This window comes from Chiloscyllium plagiosum, unplaced genomic scaffold (genome assembly GCF_037043375.1).
Source record: "Chiloscyllium plagiosum isolate Xiang-an unplaced genomic scaffold, Cpla_swu_hap1 HiC_scaffold_5, whole genome shotgun sequence".
In the NCBI taxonomy this organism is placed as follows: Eukaryota; Metazoa; Chordata; class Chondrichthyes; order Orectolobiformes; family Hemiscylliidae; genus Chiloscyllium; species Chiloscyllium plagiosum.
In genome coordinates this window covers 3,572,481-3,591,326 of record NW_028270143.1, presented here as the reverse complement: position 1 = coordinate 3,591,326, position 18,846 = coordinate 3,572,481, and the positions used below count along the sequence as shown (strand labels likewise).

The following is an 18,846-nucleotide window of genomic DNA, read 5'->3' as shown; positions in this document are numbered from 1 at the left end:
CCAATCCCTCACATAGAGGATTTATACATAAACTGGCAGGGGCCTGTCCTTCACGAAGCTGGACAGAGCCAAGCCTAATTGTATTGGCAATTCGATGAGGATTTCCAGAAGTATGCTATAATTAATAATCCTAAGGGTTTGTACCAATACACAAGACTGCCATATGGAGTATGGTGAACCTGTGCAGTTCTTCAGTGGATGATGGAGAACATTTTACAAGGTCACCATTTATCTAGATGACGTGCTAATAAGAGACAAGATGAATAAGGAGCACCTAGTGAACTTGGACATAGTCCTTAGATGTTTCTTCTTCCTTGGGTGTATGCCTTAGAATGCAAAATGGTGTATTTTAGGCACCTCGAGCGACTTACTTGGGCTACAGAGTCAACACGACTGGGTTACGTCCATTGGAAGATGAAGTGAGGGTGATCAAAGGTGCCCCAGCTCCCACGTCTGTATTGAAACTTAGGTTTTCCTTAGGTTGGTGAACTATTACGGAAAGTTCAGACATAACCTTGCCTCCATCCTGGCATCTTTGCCATCAAAAAGAAAGGCTCAGTTTTGGACATGGTTGTGTAGCCAAGTCATTGCTTTCAAGCAAGTGAAAAAAACAGCTCTCATCCTCTAAGGTGTTGACACCATGATCCCAAGCAAGATCTGATACTGACATGCGATGATGTCCTATCTGGCATCAGGCTAGTGTTAGCTTATCAGTACACCAATGGAGAGGAATGTCCAATCGCCAATGCATTCAGGACTTTGGCTAATGCAGAAAGTAAATACGCCCAGGTAGAGAAGGAAGATTTGGCGGTCATATTTGGAGTCAGGAAGTTCCACCAATACCTTTACAGGCATAAATCTATAATAATAATGGACCACAAACCCCTGCTAGGTCTACTTAAAGAGAACAAGGCAGTGCCACACATAGTTTCAGGCCAAATTCAGCAGTGGGCTCTAATATTAAATGCGTATAACTACAAGTTGGAATACTGTCTGGGAGGCCAAGTAGCAAATGCAGATGCATTGAGCTGCCTCCTGCTGGCAGATACACCCCCGGTGGTACCACCACTGGAAGAGTCTGTGATGGTTTTACATTGCCTGGACATGCTTCCAGTCACAGCTGACAATATCAGACTTTGGATGCAGAAAGATCCAGTCTTGTCAAAACTGAAACAGCCGGTGGTGATGGGGGAAAACAGCCAGTTGTTTGAGCCATAGCAACCAGAACTGAAGCCTTTTTGGCCCCGGAGAGACTAAACCACAGTAGAGGAAGGCATATTACTATAGGGAGCAAGAGTGACTGCCCTGAACAAAGGTCGCTGCCAGACACTGACTGAACTCCGTCAGAGTCATCCAGGGGTCTCCAAAACAAAGATGTTGGTGAGAAGTTATGTCTGATGGCCAGGATTGGATGCAGACATAGCAGCATTGGTGGCGCAGTGCCCAGAGTGGCAACGAGGAGAAACATTACCGCTAGCAGCTCCCCCATATTTGTGGTAATGCCCAGGTAAACCCGAGACTCGGTTTCACATTGACTATGCAGGTCCTTTCAAGGGCTCACCATTCTCGGTCATTGTGGATGCCAGGATGTGCATAGAGTTCATTCCTTATTAGAACATTTTGTCATGTTATTCCCCCTTTGATCACATAAATTTCAAGCATGGCTGTGTCAGTGGTGGAGTCTACATCTCAGGCCCTGCTCAGAATTTGAGGGCTGTATCAGTTTTAAGAGAATTTTTCTCACAAACTCCCATGGTATACATGAACTGGTTACCTCATGTACACCTGCCCTGGGGAACACAAAACAGATAAAGACCTTTTTGTGGACCATGGCAGCTCCGTGTAATCACCAAGGGGAACCACCAAGAAACGAAGCTTTAGGTGATCATCACATTTCAAAAAATAAAGCAAGGTTACACTGAAGTCATCCTATGAACTACATTAGTGCTGTCAATTTGGTATTCAATAGCATATAAGCAGATGAACAGCAGGCAAAGCTCCTACAATATTGTCTGTTCAATCTCCTTGCCACTGTTCACTGTCTTAATCCCCTATTTGCTCTACGTCGACACCTTGTTGGATGATCTAGAATAGTGGCCAGACTGTATTATAGTGTGGCCCCTGAATTAGCTGTGCATCTAAATTCAGCCTTAACATACTAATGCTGTGTTCTACAATGATGCTGATAGATGCATCCAACTCAACAAGAGAAAGACTGCAGACTGTACAAAGGGGACACACTGAATAATAGTAATTACCTGAGTGTGTAAAACAAAAATAGCAAATGACCTTCAATATGCAAAGGAAGGAAATGGGTGACATGTATCCATAGGTAAAAATGTCTAATGTGGTGAAGTTGAAAGAGACACAGTAGTACCAATGATCCATAGTTGATTTTAACCTGCCGTCAGCATAAAACCAACATTGCAGATGGGCTGTCAATCATAGAAAACAATCCAATTCTATAATGGGCAGGTTTAGAATTAGAAAACAGGCCCTTTGGCCCAAAAAGTCCACACCAACCCTCCAAAGAGTAACCCGCCCAGACACATTCCCCGATCCTATTTTTGCCCCTGACTAATGCACCTAACCTACACATCCCTATGGGCAATTCAGCATGGCCAATTGATCTAGCCTGCATATCTTTGGACTGTGGGAGGAAACCCATGCAGACACAAGGAGAATGTGCAAATTCCACACAGACAGTCACCCGAGGCTGGAATCGAACCCAGGTTCCTAGCGCTGTGAGGCAGCAGTGCTAATCACTGAGCCACCATGCCACCCCTAGTGACCTACAAGCCAAGTTTCATGCCCAATGACATCAAAAACCGACCTTAACAATTCCAACTGATATAGAGCAGGAATCAATAAAGCCAGTAGACAGTTGAACTACTTAGCCAAAGCAGTAGCTACCAATCAGGAAGTTGTGATCAAACTGTAGTTCTCTAGTCAGACCACATCTTGAGTTCTGTGCTCACTTAGGTCACTGAAACACAGAGAGACATTCACGTATTTGGGGCCATACAGAGTAGAATCACAAGCCTCGTCCCTAGCAAACGTGGACAGTGAGGAAAGACTGGAGAAATGGGGGCTATTCATTCATGAAAGGAGGCTCTGACAGGTGATCTTAAAGAGGTATGTAAAACTGCAAACTATAAATCCACAATTTATTTTAATTTGAGTTGGGAGAACAAGTCAATAGGTTACAGTTCAAATTAAAGGTCAAATTAGGACTAATATCTAAACATTTTAAGAATAAAGAATTTACAATACAGAAGTGAACTTCTAGCTAGAGCTGTAGCATAGACCTCCAGGAAGTATTTACAGCCAAATGGATTGAAATGAGGTGATAGAGGCAGCTTGAGGGTCTTTCTTGATGGATGAACTAAAATGAGTTTGCTCATTGTACTTATCGTGTAACGGAAGGAGAAAGAAATGGACTAGTGAAAGTACTGATCCTTGGACTAGACATCAGGTATCCATAGTATGCCAAGCAGTTCTGTATCTGGTGTGTACAGGATCATGCAAACAGAGGGAGTGATGGATTGATCTCAGACAGAGCAGATAAATATATTTTAATAGAGGACAATGGTCTTTCAAATTGATGGAGCTCTGCTTTGCGGAATGCAAAACAAATATTAAATATAAACAGAGCATTGTAGTTTAGCATATTAGTCACATATGGAAATTGTTAAAGTGCAGTCTTTACTCATTTTTAAGCTGTCCAATAGTTGTGTTTGTTTCTCATCTTAGTTAGTCAGATTTAAATTACAGTGATAATAATGAAGCAGCATTTTCTGATTTTGCTCCAGTATAATTTTAATAAGATCAGATCAGATATGGTTTGGACAGAATAGAAAGGGAGCAGATACTTTCAGGCAAACTTGTCTCAGAACTGTGGGACCCATGAAGGAAATATCATGCCAATGATATGTTAGCCCATTGCCGATAACAATAAACCTCTGAAATGCTTCCACATTTTTTATATTCTTCCTTAAATAAGGAGACAAATACTGTGCACAGTACTCCAGCTGTGATATCATTAATGCCTAGTATAATTAGTGTATAACCTCCCTACTTTTGTACTCCATTACCCTCGCAATAAAGAGTAACATTTCAGTATCTTTCCTAATCACTTGCTGAACCTGCATTCTAAAGTTATATTATTTATGCACTAGGACATCTAGATCCCTTGTCTCATTGCTATTTTCTCTGGCCCTTGGCCACCAACACTGTTGTCATTTAATCTCTCCTCTTTCAGTCTACCATCGAGCTTTCCTGTTGTTCTTTCTCTAAACTTCTTCCCTTTCACTTGTTTGAAACCTCAAATATCTCTAACTGCTCTCAGTTTTGACAAAGGTCATTGAGCTGCAACTTAAGCTCTGTTTTCCTCAACTCTGGCTGACTTGTTGAGTATTTCCAACATTTTCTGCTGTTGCTCCTGTATAATTTGAATACGGTCAGATCAGATGGTTTAGCCAGAGTGGAATGGGACCTGATACTTTCAGGCAAATCTGTCTCAGTACAATGGGATTCAAGAAGGAAATATTGAGAGTAAAAGGCCACCATGTTCCAATGAAGACAAAGGGCTGGACCATCAAATATTGTGAACCCTGATAGATTAAGAGGAAAAGGGAGGTTTGTGACAGATTCCAAATACTCAAAGCAGCAGAAGCTGGAGATGAATATAATATGTGCAAGAGGGAACTTTAAAAGATTAGGAGGCCAAAAAGGAGACATGAAAGGATATTGGTAGGTGAAATAATAGAAATTCTTAAGTTGTTTTACAAATACATTAAGATAAAAGGATAAAGGAGTAGGACCCATTAAGGATCAGCAGTAATTTGTGCATTGAGCCAGGGGATGTAGGAGAGTTCTAAATGAATAACTAGTGTGTGGTGCTCACTGGTGAGATGATGGTATAAGTATAGAAATCAGGGAAAAGATCTGTGATACAATTTTTAAAATTAGCATAGACAGGGAGAGGTTTCTGAGTGGGCTGACAGGCTTAAAAGTAGATGAATCTCCATGGTCAAATGTCTTGTATCCCAGGTTGTTGAGAGAAGAAAGGGAGAAAATAGTATGGATGACTTGCAAAAATTTTCAATTCCTGTCTGGTGTCAGGAGAGGTGCTGAAGGACAGCCAATGTGGTACCATTATTCAAGAAGGCAACAAGGTATAAACTAGGAAGTTACAGGCCAATCAGTCTAACCTCAGTGGTGGAGAAATTATTGGAAGAATTCCTGAGGAACACAATTAATGTGCATTTGGAGAGGCAGGGATGAATCAGGAAGAGCCAGCATGGTTTTGTTAAGGGGAGGTCATGTCTGACCAGCTTTTTAGATTAAATTAGATTCCCTACAGTATGGAAACAGGCCCTTCGGCCCAACAAGTCCACAACAACACTCGAAGAGTAACCTATCCATACCCATTCCCCTACCCTATATTTACCCCTGACTAATGCACTTAACACTGTGGGCAATTTAGCATGGCCAGTTCACCTGACCTGCACATTTGTCTGAAGTTTTGGAAGTGTTGACCAGGTGTGTATAAGAGGACAGTGCTTTTGATATAGTCTACTTGGACTTCAGCAAAGCTTTTGATAAGGTCCTGCATGGGAGACTTGTAGCTAAGAGCCTGTGGGATCTAAGGAAATTTGGTAAAACTGGATCCATAATTGCCTGAGTGGCAGGAAAGCAGAGCGTGATGGTGGAGGGAGATTTCTCTGACTGGAAGTCTGTGTCTAGTGGAATACCACAGGGATCAGTGTTGGGATCCATGCTATTTGTGGCTTACATAAATGATTTAGACTTTTAATGTAGGAAGGTTGGTCAGTAAGTTCACAGATAATACAAAAATTGCTGGGTGGTAAATAATGAGGAAGATAGTCTTAGATTGCAGGAGGATATGGATGTTCTGGTCAAACTGGGCTGATCAGTGACAAATGGAATTCAATGGGAGAAGTGTGAGGTGATGCAATTGGACAGGACAAACAAGGCAAGGGAATACATGAAGAGCATTAGGATTCTGGGAAGAATTGAGGATCAGAGGGACCTTGATGTGTATGTCGCCTGGAACTTTAAGGTATCAGGCAAGGTGGATAAAGTGGTTAAGAAAGCATATAGTATACTTGCCTTTATTAGCAAAGACACAGAGTTTAAGAGCTGGGGTGGTTATGCTGGAACTGCATAAAATGTTGCTTAGGCCTCAGCTGGATTTTTGTGTGCAGTACTGGAATCCACATTAAAGGAGGGATGTGATTGCACTGGAAAGGGGGCAAAGGAGATTTACCAGGATGTTTTCTGGGCTGGAGACTTTCCGTTATGAAGAGTGATTGGACACACTGGGGTAATTTTTCTTTGGAACAGACGAGGGGACACAATTAAGATGTATAAAATTATGAGGGACATAGATAGGGTAGACAGAAAGAAATATTTCCCTCGGCGGAGGGATCAGTAACACAGATAAAGATTTAAAGTAAGAGGATGTGAGGAAAAGCCTTTCCTCCCAGAGGGTGTTGCGGATCTGGAACTCATTGTTTGTAAGGGTGGTTGACGCAGAAACTCCTACAATATTTAAGAAGTTATTTCGATGTGCATTTGTGATGCCAAGGCATACAAGGCTATGGGCCTGGTGCTGGTAAATGGGATTAGAATATTTAGGTGGTTGTTTTTGATCAGCGTGGCTATGATGGGCTGAAGGACCTTTTCTCTGTGCTGCCGACCTCTATAACTCTAACTTCTATTACTACTATTTTGTTTGATTGATGTTGTTGTTGTCAACTGGCTCTGTATAAGATTCAGGGCACCTTTCTAACTAAAGGGAGTGACAAGAAAAGGTTAACACTTGATGGTGGTTACACCACTTGTTGCAATATTTAGCTCAGAAATGTGTATCTTTTACTATTATGCAATATACAGAAACTATTATTGCTTATTGCTTAACACTTATCTAACCACCTGTGATTGCATCACAATCATTAACCTTCTCATAAATGCCAGTGTGCTTTGGCTTATAGTTGTTCTTAGCTGCCACCTACCTTGTAAGCAGTAAACAGATTAAACAGGAAATGAAATAAAAATGGCTTCTTAAATTTTGCAGTATGAGTTGAAAAAGAATTTCTTTTTTTTTTCTGCAGTAACTTCGAGAGAGCAAGTATCTGGTCTCGCTGATGCCTGAAATTTATTTGAATTTTGATTACACAGATTGTGCCCTTTCATTGTTAGAATAAGATTGAAGCTTCAAAAATCACATTTATTTTCCTCTTTGTAATCAGATACATGGACTGCTTTGATATCAGGGTGTTGCTGATCATTAGACTAGATAAAAATATGTTGTAAAGCTGTTTCATTATATAATATATTGGATTATTTACAGTACTGTATAAGATTAGTGATCAGAGTTTTAGCAGCTAATAGCTTCTATACAATATATGTCATTGTATAAACACTGTCATGTAATCTTCTTCATTTATACAGCATGTTTCATGCAATGAAGCAAATCAAGGTGTTTTTCAGGGGGAACCAAAAGGGAAGTAGGGGGGAAATTGGGGAGTTTGTTGAAATCTAATCATTCAACTGTTGACTTTTGCTTTTACAATTTCAACTGATCACTTCTATTGAAGGATAGACCCAGTGTGAAAAGCAACCTCCCACAGATCTGAAAAACACATCATCTGACTCAATTTATCTCTCATTTTGAAACTTGGCCACATTAGTCAATGCATGGACTTCCATCACTAATACACAAAGTGTTAATTTATGGTTCTTCATAAATATTAAAAGAATGACTAAGAATATTTTCCACACAAATGGCAATGGTAAACATACTGTAATGTCATAAATGTTTCCATTTTAGAAGAGGCCTTCTCTACTTTTGTCAAACAGCAAGTAGTTTCAATAGATTACCCACAAAGAGAATCCTCTAACCTGGACACTGTGTAGAAATCCAATTCATAAAATTTCAATTTTCTTTAAAGAGAAGAAGCAGGAACATTGATACTGATTTCCAGTAGAACTCCATGCTTGTCAATGCATGATAATGACAATCTATTGACTGATGAGCCATTAATCAATGAAGTTCTATAGCACAATGGGCAATTTTCTGTTTGGTCATACTGGACAGGAAGATTCCAGGTGTGCGCTAGCTTGGCTGATCATAGCCAAACTATCAGCAGAATCTTACATTTATTCACAGTGCCACTGGACTTTGGAGGAGGGAACCACTACTAGTATTTTATGCCTCTGTCAAGAAAGAAAACTGTGCATAAAATAACAGTAAACTGACAACTGATTAGATTATGAGATGTTTACACTGTATTAAAAGCATTTGGTTAACAGTTAAAAGCAAGAAATATGGACAGCGGGGTGGATCTTGTGGACTCTATGCCTGCTTCATTATTCAATCTCAACTCTACTTTCCATTAACTTCTCCATAGCCATTGATTTCATGAGAGATCAAAAGTTCCTCCATTGTTGCTTCGAACATAATCAGCGTTAGAGCATCCAGAAGCCTCTGGGTTAAAAGTCTAAAGATCCACAATATTTTGAGTGAAGAAAATTCTCCTCATTTCAATCCTAAATAATAAATCTCTTATCCTGAGATGGTGGACCCACCGTGTTCTAGATTTCCCAGCCTGTCAGGAAACATCCTGTCTGTCTTTAGCCCATTGGGCCCTTTCAGTTAGACCCGCAAATGAATTGTAGAACGATTACTGTACAGATCAAAGTCATTCATGCCAGCTCCCTGGAAGAATGTCTGTCTTGTCTAATTCCTTCTGAAAGTCATTGTTTGATCGGTTTTGTATCACACTGTCATAATCATGTATGTTTCAATGAGATTTCCTCTCATTCTTCAAACCTCCAGCCTTTCATCATAGTTGAACTGTACCATCCCAGGATCTAATCTAGTGAACATTTCATACCACAATCAGGGCAAGCATCTCCCGAGTGACCAAAACTGTGCACAGTTTTGTGGCATAGACGAAGGCCTGTACAATTGAGGTAAGACTGTCTGGTTCTTTTACTGCAGCTCCTTACAATAAAAACCATGTCATTTGCCTTTTTAATTGCTAATAACATCACACTTCCTCATGTTATACTCCTTCTGTCACCTTGTTACTTACTCACTGTATCTACATCTCTGTAGCCTCCTCACAACTTACAATCATGATTAATATTGTATCTTTAACAAACTTAAATATTTTACTCAGTCTCTTTTTTTAAAAGTAATCGATTAGATTGTAAAATAGCTAGGCCTTAGCACTATGACTATGATCAGTTTGGTCCCCTTATTTAAGAAAAGATATTATTTCATTGGAGCCATTTCAAATAAGATTCACTGGTATGATCCCTGATGTCTTGGATTTTCTTATCAGCGAAGGTTAAACAGGATGGGATTCTAGTCATTGGAGTTTAAAAGCACGAGAGGTAATCTCATTGAAACATATAGGATTCTTAAGGGGCTTGAGAGGGTAAATGCCAAGAGGATGTTTCCCCTCATGGGAAAGTCGAGGACCAGAGGCATAATCTCAGAATTAAGTGGTGTCTCAGAATTTAAGGCTGAGACAGATCCTTGATCAAAAGGGGAATCAATAGTTATGGAAAAGGGCAGGGATGGTTATAGAACCGGAAAGTATTGGTAAACCATAACCAGTTCATCCACTATCTCTGCAATGCTTTCTTTTAGAACTCTAAGATATAGGACATCACAGTCTGCGATTCAGTTAGATTTTAGACCTTAACTTATGCCAATACATTTTCTCTGCAAATGTTAATTATCTAAATTTCCATACCCTTATTACTCACTTGGTTATCTTCTTCTGGTATATAATTAATGCCTTCTACTATGGAGACCTCACAAAGTATTAGTTCCATGTCTCTCTATATTTTGTTTCTCTTCTCGCTATCTCTAAGGGATCATTATTTTAGCTACTCTTTTTTATTTACTTCTAAAAGTTCTTACATTCCTTGCTAGTTTATTCTCAATTATTCTTTTCCTTTCTTATCAAATTTTTGGTTGTCCTTTGCTATCTTCTAAAACTCTCTCAAATCTCAGGCCTAATACTGTTCTTCGCAATATTATAATCCAATACTACCTTTAACTCCGCTTCTAAAGTACACACAGATCTCTCTCACTGAGGCTTTATTTTGAATGGAACATATTTTAGATAAACATTTAGAATCAAGTTTGGAATAGTTTCCCTAAATATTTTCCACTGTTAATTTATTACCATGCCTTTAAATGTATTTGTCCAATCAACATTAGCTGACAATCCTCTATGTAGTTGGATTTGTTCATACTTACAACTCCTATTCTACGAGTGACTTAAGAATGTCACTCAAACTTCATACAAAATTAAACTGTACTGTGATCATTTTTCCTCCAGAGGCCCTTTTAGTATTATATTATTAATTAAACTAAGCTCATTACACAGTAGTTTATCTAAAATATTTTTGTTTCTCTATGGTTTCACAGAGTTGATTCTGGGAAGATCTCATGAAAGCATTACATAAACTCATTTTTGCCAAATTGGTTTTTAGAGTTAAAATAAAGATTATTGCATTGCATTTGTTACAAGCTGCAATTATTTCTTGCTGATCGCTCTGCGCGACAGCACAATTAAATTGGCTTATAAATTAGTCTCACCAATATTTTCTGGCCCTTGTTATTCCTAATATCCATCTATACTGGTTCTACTTGCTCATCCTATGAGCCAGGATTCCTTCTCATTACTGTCCTAACGTTATTCCTTATTGTAAAGGCTACTCTTCCTCCTTTTAACTGCCTTTTGATGTTGTTCATTGTGCACACTTGAATATTTCTTTCCTAACTATAAATACTTTGCAGTCAGGTTCCTATAATGATGATGATTAGCCCTAAATCATTTATTTGTGCCAGTAGATTGTATCTTTTATAATGAATGCTTTCAGTTAAAGAGATGGTAGTTTTATATTTTTAGGATTCTTTGCACGGACCTTAGCGTTGACAGGTTCTGTCTCATTCTGCTTGTATTTATGTAAATTGCTACACCTCTATTTTGCCTTAAAATACTTCTTTCAATTTCCAAATTTCCCTTCACTTACCCCCTTTTAATTTAAAGCTCTCTTCATCAGTCCAATTCCATGACTTACAGGACTCAATTGTTGCTCATTTGTATGGTGTCTGCCTGAACAGGGTGTTAAGGTAAATCATATTTAATATTTTTGTGGGCTTGAGATTGATACCTAGATTGCTTTTTTAAAAGGTCAGTGAAAAGATACATCAGAACTATATTATTGTACAAGGCATTTCTTGGAAACCACATGGTTCCAGATAATTACTAGTGTTGTTTGTTTGAACTCATTTCAGGGAAAACACCTAGCTGTTTGTACTGGGTTTATGATGGTATGGTGGTGGTGTCTGGTTTGGATATTGTTTGGGCTGAGTGTTGAATGTCTGTTGAAGAAGAGCTACCCAGTTGTCCAGACCCCTTTCTGGAAAAAATTCGTCTTTGTGAACCTAATGAAAAACCTGATTGTTCTCTGTCAGAGAGTTCAGGAGAATCCTCGATAGTGTGTTCCCTGAGGAAGATCTCAAACATAACTGCATGTGCTTGGTGGCAGCACTTATACATGTCAGAACGCCAGAACAACAGTCATCTGAACGTTCAGCACCCTGTCCTTTTATTTTCCTTCAAGATCTAACCCTCATTGGCCGAAAGTATTTTTTAAGTGAATCTCTGCATTTATATTTTCATATTACAAACTCTGTGTGCCTTGTTAATTAATAGTGGCATTAGCACAACAGAGACTGGCGATCTAAGTTCCAGAAACCAAGATGTGGAAACAGTTTTGATAGCCTAGGTTAGGAGCTTATAGAGATTTTCAGGATACATTTCTTAGAGCAGAGTACTCTGGAGCTAATCAGACATCAGACCACACTAGACCTAGCATTGTGCAATGAAAAAGGATTATATAATCTCACATTAAAGGCATCCTTAGGTAGCAACTACCATAATAAAATTAAATTTACAATCAGTTTGAGGGAGAAGAGTGGATATGAGACTATTTTTTAAAACTTAAAAAAGGGCTGGAAAGCACAGAATTAGCAATATAGGTTGGGCTGACAAGTGGCAAATCATATTTGTGCCACACAATTGCCAAGCAATGACCATATCCAATAAGAAACAACCTAACCACTGCCCCTTGACATTCAATGATGTTACTATCACTGAATCCCCCGCTATCAACATCCTTTGGGTTACGATTGACCAGAAACTCAACTGGACTCACCACATAAACACAGTTACACCCGAAATATTGACTTCACCCCCTGATGCTGCCTGCCTTGCTCTGTTCTTCCTGCCTCCTGCTTGTCTACAATGGATTCCAGCATCTACAGTTGTTTTTTTGTCTCTAACAGTGGCTACAAGAGCAGGTCAAAGGCTAGGAATAGTGTGGCCAGTAAATCACCTCCTGACTCCCCAAAACCTGCCCATTACCTACAAGGCATAAGTCAGGATTGTGATGGAATACTTCTCACTTGCCTGGAATTTTCACACCATCCAGGACAAACCAGCCCACTTGTTCAGCACCTGATCCACAAACATTTACTCCCTCCACCACCGATGTGTAGTAACTGCAATGTGTGCTATTCGCCAACGATCCTTAGACAGCACCTTCCAAACACATAACCACTTCTATCTAGAAGCACAAGGGTAACAGAAACATGGGAACACCACCACTTGCAAGCTCCCATCCAAACCACTCACTAGCCTGACTTGGAAATATATCACCATCCCTGGATCAAAATCCTGGAATTATCTCCCTGACGGCCCAGTGAGTGGGCCCAGTGTGGATTCATGTCACTCAGTGAGTGGGCCCAGTGTGGACTCATGTCACTCAGTGAGTGGGCCCAGTGTGGACTCATGGCACTAAGTGAGTGGGCCCAGTGTGGACTCGTGATATTCTGAGCAGGCCCAGCACGGACCTGTGGCAGTGGTGGTGGAGGTGAATTGGTGTTCCTGGCTGTGTCCAGTGCAGATTCATGGAGCCAGTGGTGCAGGTGGGTGTGGGTCCACTATAAGACTCTGCAGCATCAGCAGTGGCTGCATTGGTGAGGTGGGCCTGAAGCAGACTCATGGCGGTAGCAGAGTTGGGTTTGTGCCCGTGCGGTTACAGCAGCATCGGTGGTGTCTGCACTGGTGAGGTCTAGTGCGGACATGTTGTGGTGAGGGCATCAGTGGAGGCAAGATGGTGCTGAAGAGTGGCAGTTCAGAGTCCAGGGGTGACAGTACCTGGCCACCTGACCTATTGTGGAGCACTTAACAAGAACAGCTTTAAGGTTGAACACATTTTCTTTATTCTTCTGCCTTTAGATTCTATGTTTTGGTTTATTTTTCTATGTTTTAAGATGGTGCCGGAGAGTGGCAACACTTATCACAGTATTTTGTAACAAAATATATGTGACAGTAAATAAGTCCAAACAAATCAAATATTAATAAGGATGAAAATACATCACCATTCCTTCACTGTCGCTGGGTGAAAATCCTGGGATTCCCTCCATAAGGACTTTATGAGTAAACCTACAGCATGTGGATTGCAGCAGTTCAAGAAGGCAGCTCACCACAAGCTTCTCAAGGTCAACCAGGAATGGGTAATAAATACCAGTGCCTGTCAGTGTCACCCACATCCAAAGAGAGAATGAAGAAAACAAATGGTACCTAGTGAATTATTAGAGGTGTAGGAGGACAAGATTGGATCTTGGTGGACTTCATCTTGGCATCTTAAAAGAAGTGGCTAATGAGAGTTGCTGCTCTGGTTTAATTTTCCAAAGCGACCCTGATTCGGGAATGGTGCCATTAGATTGGTGCCATGGATATAATTAATTTATTCAAACAGGGAGAGAACCAGAAAGTAGGAAACTACAGGCCAATTTGTTTAACCCAGGGAAAATGTTCAAAGCTATTAGTGAAGCGATTATAGCAGGGCACATAGATTAGTTCAAAGTATTCCAGGCATAATCAACATGGTTTTGTGAAAGGGAAGTCATGTTGGACCGGTCTGTTGGAGCTTTGTGAGGAGGTAAGATACAGGAATACGGTAGTGGTGTGGGCCCTAGGTGCGATGCTGTTCGAAAAATCAGTGTGGACCTGATGGGCCACATCCTGGAGGGATCCCAACTCTGTAGGGACTCTATGATTCTATATAAATACTCTGGACAAATGAAAAGATATGGTTATCAACTTTACAAATGAAATTTGAAAAGAAAGTTATGAAGAGGACACCACGCAGTTGCAAAAATATATAGGTATGTTATGTGAGTGGTCAAGATGTTCAACAATGGAATATTATGTGGGAAATGGCAAAATTGTCCATTTTTAACAGATAAAACTGAAAAGAAGCATACAATGCAAATGGTGAGAGATTGCAGAACTTGGATACAGCGTGATCTGGATGTCGAAATGCATGGATTACTAAAGGTTAGCATGCAGGTACAGCAAGTAACTGGGAAAGCTATATTGTCAGTGATCATGTAGGAAATTCAGTGCAAAAATAGGAAGATTATGCTTCCGTTATACAGGGCACAGCTGAGGCCATCGGTCACTTTATTTAAGAATGGATATCAATGTGTTGGAAGTAGTTTATAGAAAAGTGTGTAATAACAGTTCTGAACAGGTTGAGTGGGGGGAAAAAAAATCAGTGAATAACAAACAAAAGCCCAGTGAGTTGAAACTTTATTGCTGGAGCAGCACAGCAGGTCAGGCAGCATCCAGGGAACAGGAGATTCGACGTTTCGGGCACAGGCCCTTCTTCAGGAATGAGCACAGAGTGTTCAGCAGGAGAAGATAAAAGGTAGGGAGGAGGGACTTGGAGGAGGGGCGTTGGAAATGTGATAGGTGGAAAGAGGTCAAGGTGAGGGTGATAGGTCGGAGTAGGATGGAGGCGGAGAGGTCAAGAAGAAGACTGCAGGTCAGGAAGGCGGTGCCGGGCTGGAGGGATTCGGCTGAGACAAGGTGGGGGGAGGGGGGATGAAGAAACTGGTGAAGTCCAAGTTCATCCCCTGTGGTTGGAGGGTTCCCAGTCGGAAGATAAGACGCTCCTCCTCCGACCGTCGCGTTGTTGTGGTTTGGCGGTGGATGAGTCTAATGACCTGCATATCCTCGGTGGAGTGGGAGGGGGAGTTGAAATGCTGTGCTACAGGGTGGTTGGGTTGGTTCGTCTGGGTGTCCCAGAGGTGCTCTCTGAATCGCTCCGCAAGTAGGCGGCCTGTCTCCCCAATATAGAGGAGGCCACACCGGCTGCAGCGGATGCAGTAGATGATGTGGGTGGAGGTGTAGGTGAATCTGTGGCGGATATGGAAGTTTCCTTTGGGGCCTTGGAGAGAAGTGAGGGGGGAGGTGTGGGCGCAAGTGTTGCACCTCCTGCGGTTGCAGGGGAAGGTGCCGGGAGTGGAGGTTGGGTCGGTGGGGGGTGTGGATCTGACAAGGGAGTCGCGGAGGGAGTGGTCTCTACGGAAAGCTGATAGGGGAGGGGAGGGAAATATATCCTTGGTGCTGGGGTCTGTTTGGAGGTGGCGGAAGTGACGGCGGATGATGCGCTGTACATGGAGATTGGTGGGGTGGTAGGTGAGGACCAGTGGGGTTCTGTCCTGGTGGCGGTTGGAGGGGCGGGGCTCAAGGGCGGAGGAGTGGGAAGTGGAGGAGATGCGGTGGAGGGCACCGTCGACCACGTCGGGGGGGAAATTGCGGTCCTTGAAGAAGGAGGCCATCTGTGTTGTACGTATTTTGAACTGGTCCTCCACACAAAAGCCCAGTGAGGTCAAGGAGACAGAGCAGCTACATTGAAAAGTTCCAGGAATTTTTCCTTTGTGTATAGTGGCCTGAAGAATAGCTATACAAAGTCCATCATTAGAGGTAAAACAGATTTGTTAACCTGAAATATCATCTGGGGATTTGGATAATCTGAAGGTGGTGTTCAATAAGTCTTCTCTGCCTGAGGGTCAACAAGCCAAGAGTTAAGTAAAGTAGCCCAATGGATTCAAAGTGAAGTTTAAGCTGAGGGAACTCCAGAATGCTGCCATATTAGAAGTGGCAGTCTAGTGAGGAAGTGGAAGCCTTCCCCTAGACCTGCAGACCAAGAGTGATAGTGCTTCACTATACTACTCAAATATCAAGACACCGTGAGAATGACCCATGAAATTCCTATGGCAGTTTATAGGAATCTGGAAGGTCCAAGTATTTATAGGGCCTGAGGAAGAATCAGTGCGGTTTGTAAAACGTCGCCATATGTATCAGATGGTTGGAAAACCACTACATGCAGTCTAATCAACAGCTCTAGTTCCCATTCCAGTTCTTGGGTAGCCACTTAATAGCGTTTCATTAGACTGTGTGGGACCATTACCAGAAACAAAACAAGACCCTGGTGTGTTCTTACCATTGTGAATATGGCTACTCAATTCCCAGAGGCAACTCTTTTGACAACAGGTAGTGGTAGAGAAGTTAACTCAATTCTTCACTCAATGTGGATCAATTATAGAGATCAAGGCAGATCAAGGTTCCAATTTATATCTAAAAGATTGAAGGAAATTATGACAGTTAAGGTCATGAGCATTGCACCCACAGGCACTAGGTGTTTAAGAGTGTACCATTAAGCCCTCAAAATGAAGATGAGGGAACACTATAATGAATATCCTCATGATTGGGGACCGAGAGCTGGAAATCTTTGTTTGCCACCTAAGATTCACCAAATCGGTCAACCGGGTTTAGTCCTTTCAAATTAGTTTCTGGACACGAACAAGACTCTGATGAAGAATCAACTAGACTCAAAATGTTAGCTAGCTCTCTCTCCTCGCATGCTGCCTGACCCAGCATTTCTTGTTTTCAATCATGAATGAGGCCCTCTGAAACTCAGCAACCATTGAAATCACAGTTCAGAATCCATAGAGTGTCAAAATGATTGCTAAAGTAGTGATTGACACGGCAGATGGCCTGAAAAAGGATAGATTACATCATGTGTTGAAGCATGATTGTCAACGTGTCAGGGAGGAAGGACAGTGGGGTCTGAGAGGGATGGTAAGGATGAAGAAGGACGAGACAATTCTTAAATTAAACCACCTCCTATCCAGTTAGCTAACACTGAACTGTCAGGGAGGTTAGACCCATGCTTTTAGTTAGAGCTGGAAGAACATGAAGACCCTAACAAAGGAATTAGAGTCACAGAGTTGAAAGGCGTCTGTAGAGACAAACCAGACTGTAATAACATGATGGAGACAAGTGAGTCCTGTACTACAAAACAAGATCTTTAATGGTCAGGTCCAGAGAAACTGGCCCAGGTGAAAATAGAAATCTGAAACATGTTGCAAACTTGAACCAAGTCAGTGTGTACACGTTCATAGTGCTGTTAGTGCCTAAACCCGATAGTCCAACCAGATTCTACATTAAATACAGAAGTCAATTCCTACCCAGTTTCTCACTCCGATGATAAACAGGGCCAGATTTCTTAGTAACAGATTTGTTAAGGAGATACTGGTAGGCATCACTAAATTAAGCAGGGACCAGCCTTTGTCACATCAGACAGTCTTTTCGAATGCTGAATGATGCCATTTGAGTTAAAACATTCCCCAGCAGCATTCTAGTAACCGATAAACAAATGGGAACCAGTGTTCATAACTATATAGTTTACCTTGACCATGTACTGGTGAAACTTAGAAGGACCACTTGGAACAATTAGAAGCTCTATTTAAAAAGTTACAATCAACTGATTTAGTCAGAAACCTTGCCCAAAATTGATGTACAAAAATGTGAGTAACCCACCTGCGGGGGGGGGGGGGGGCAAGGAAAATGCTGCCAAGAACAGCAACTGTCCAAGTATTAGTGGAGTTTCCTGCTCTGAAAGCTGAAAGAGAAATCACAGACGTAATGGTGTAGAAGGAGAGCATTTGGATCATTGTGTCTCTACTGCCTGTCTAATGAGCAGAATTCCTGCCTTTTTGGTTCCACATTGTTTCTATTCAAATAATCATCTAATATCCTCTTAAATGCCTCAATTGACTCTGCCTCCACCATATTTCCCGGCAGTGTGTTCCAGGTCCAAACCACTCATGTTGTGAACATATTTCTTCTTACCTCACGTTGATGACGGTTGCATGTCACTTTACATCTGTGCCCATTCATTCTTGATCATTTTATAAGAGGGAAAGGTTTCCCCTGATCCACTATATCCAACCCCCACAAGATTTGAAAACTTCAGTCCCAAAGTCTTCATTCTATCTGATCACTGACATTTCTCATCCCTGGAACCATTTTTATAAATCTCTTCTGTACCCTTACAAATGCAAATGCTTCCTGTTAATGTGAAGTCCAGAACTGTACACAATTCTGCAGCTGAGGTCTACAAAAATATAAATTCAATATCACCCCTTTCTCCTGTATTGCATGCCTCTATTCGTAGAACTCAGGATCCTTTATACTTTATTAACTACTCCCAACTCCTGCAAGTGAGGCAAGATATCAATCTGAGACGGGTACAGTTGAGAACAGAAGTGAGTCAAACAGTCAGGGCAGGCAGGGACAAGATAGGGCTAATAAATCAAACTGCATTTATTTCAATGCAAGGGGTCAAACAGGGAAGGCAGATGAACTCAGGCCATGGTTAGGAACATGGGACTGGGATATCATAGCAATTACAGAGACATGGCTCAGGGATGGGCAGGTCTGGCAGCTTAATGTTCCAGGACACAAATGCTACAGGAAGGATAGAAAGGGAGGCAGGAGAGGAGGGGGAGTGGCATTTTAGATAAGGGATAGCATTACAGCTGTGCTGAGAGAGGATATTCCTGGAAATACATCCAGGGAAGTTATTAGG

General features: G+C 41.4%; 1 long non-coding RNA gene across 1 annotated transcript in view; it reads left to right on the top strand.

Moving 5' to 3' along the window:
* The first annotated feature begins 3,021 nt into the window (after window positions 1-3,021).
* The window catches only part of LOC122549669 (uncharacterized), a 49,273-nt gene continuing 33,448 nt past the window's right edge, over window positions 3,022-18,846 (top strand). The window contains exons 1-2 of the long non-coding RNA XR_006311633.2: window positions 3,022-3,135; window positions 8,867-9,003. This is a non-coding gene — a long non-coding RNA (uncharacterized LOC122549669). The remainder of the gene's footprint in view (window positions 3,136-8,866; window positions 9,004-18,846) is intronic.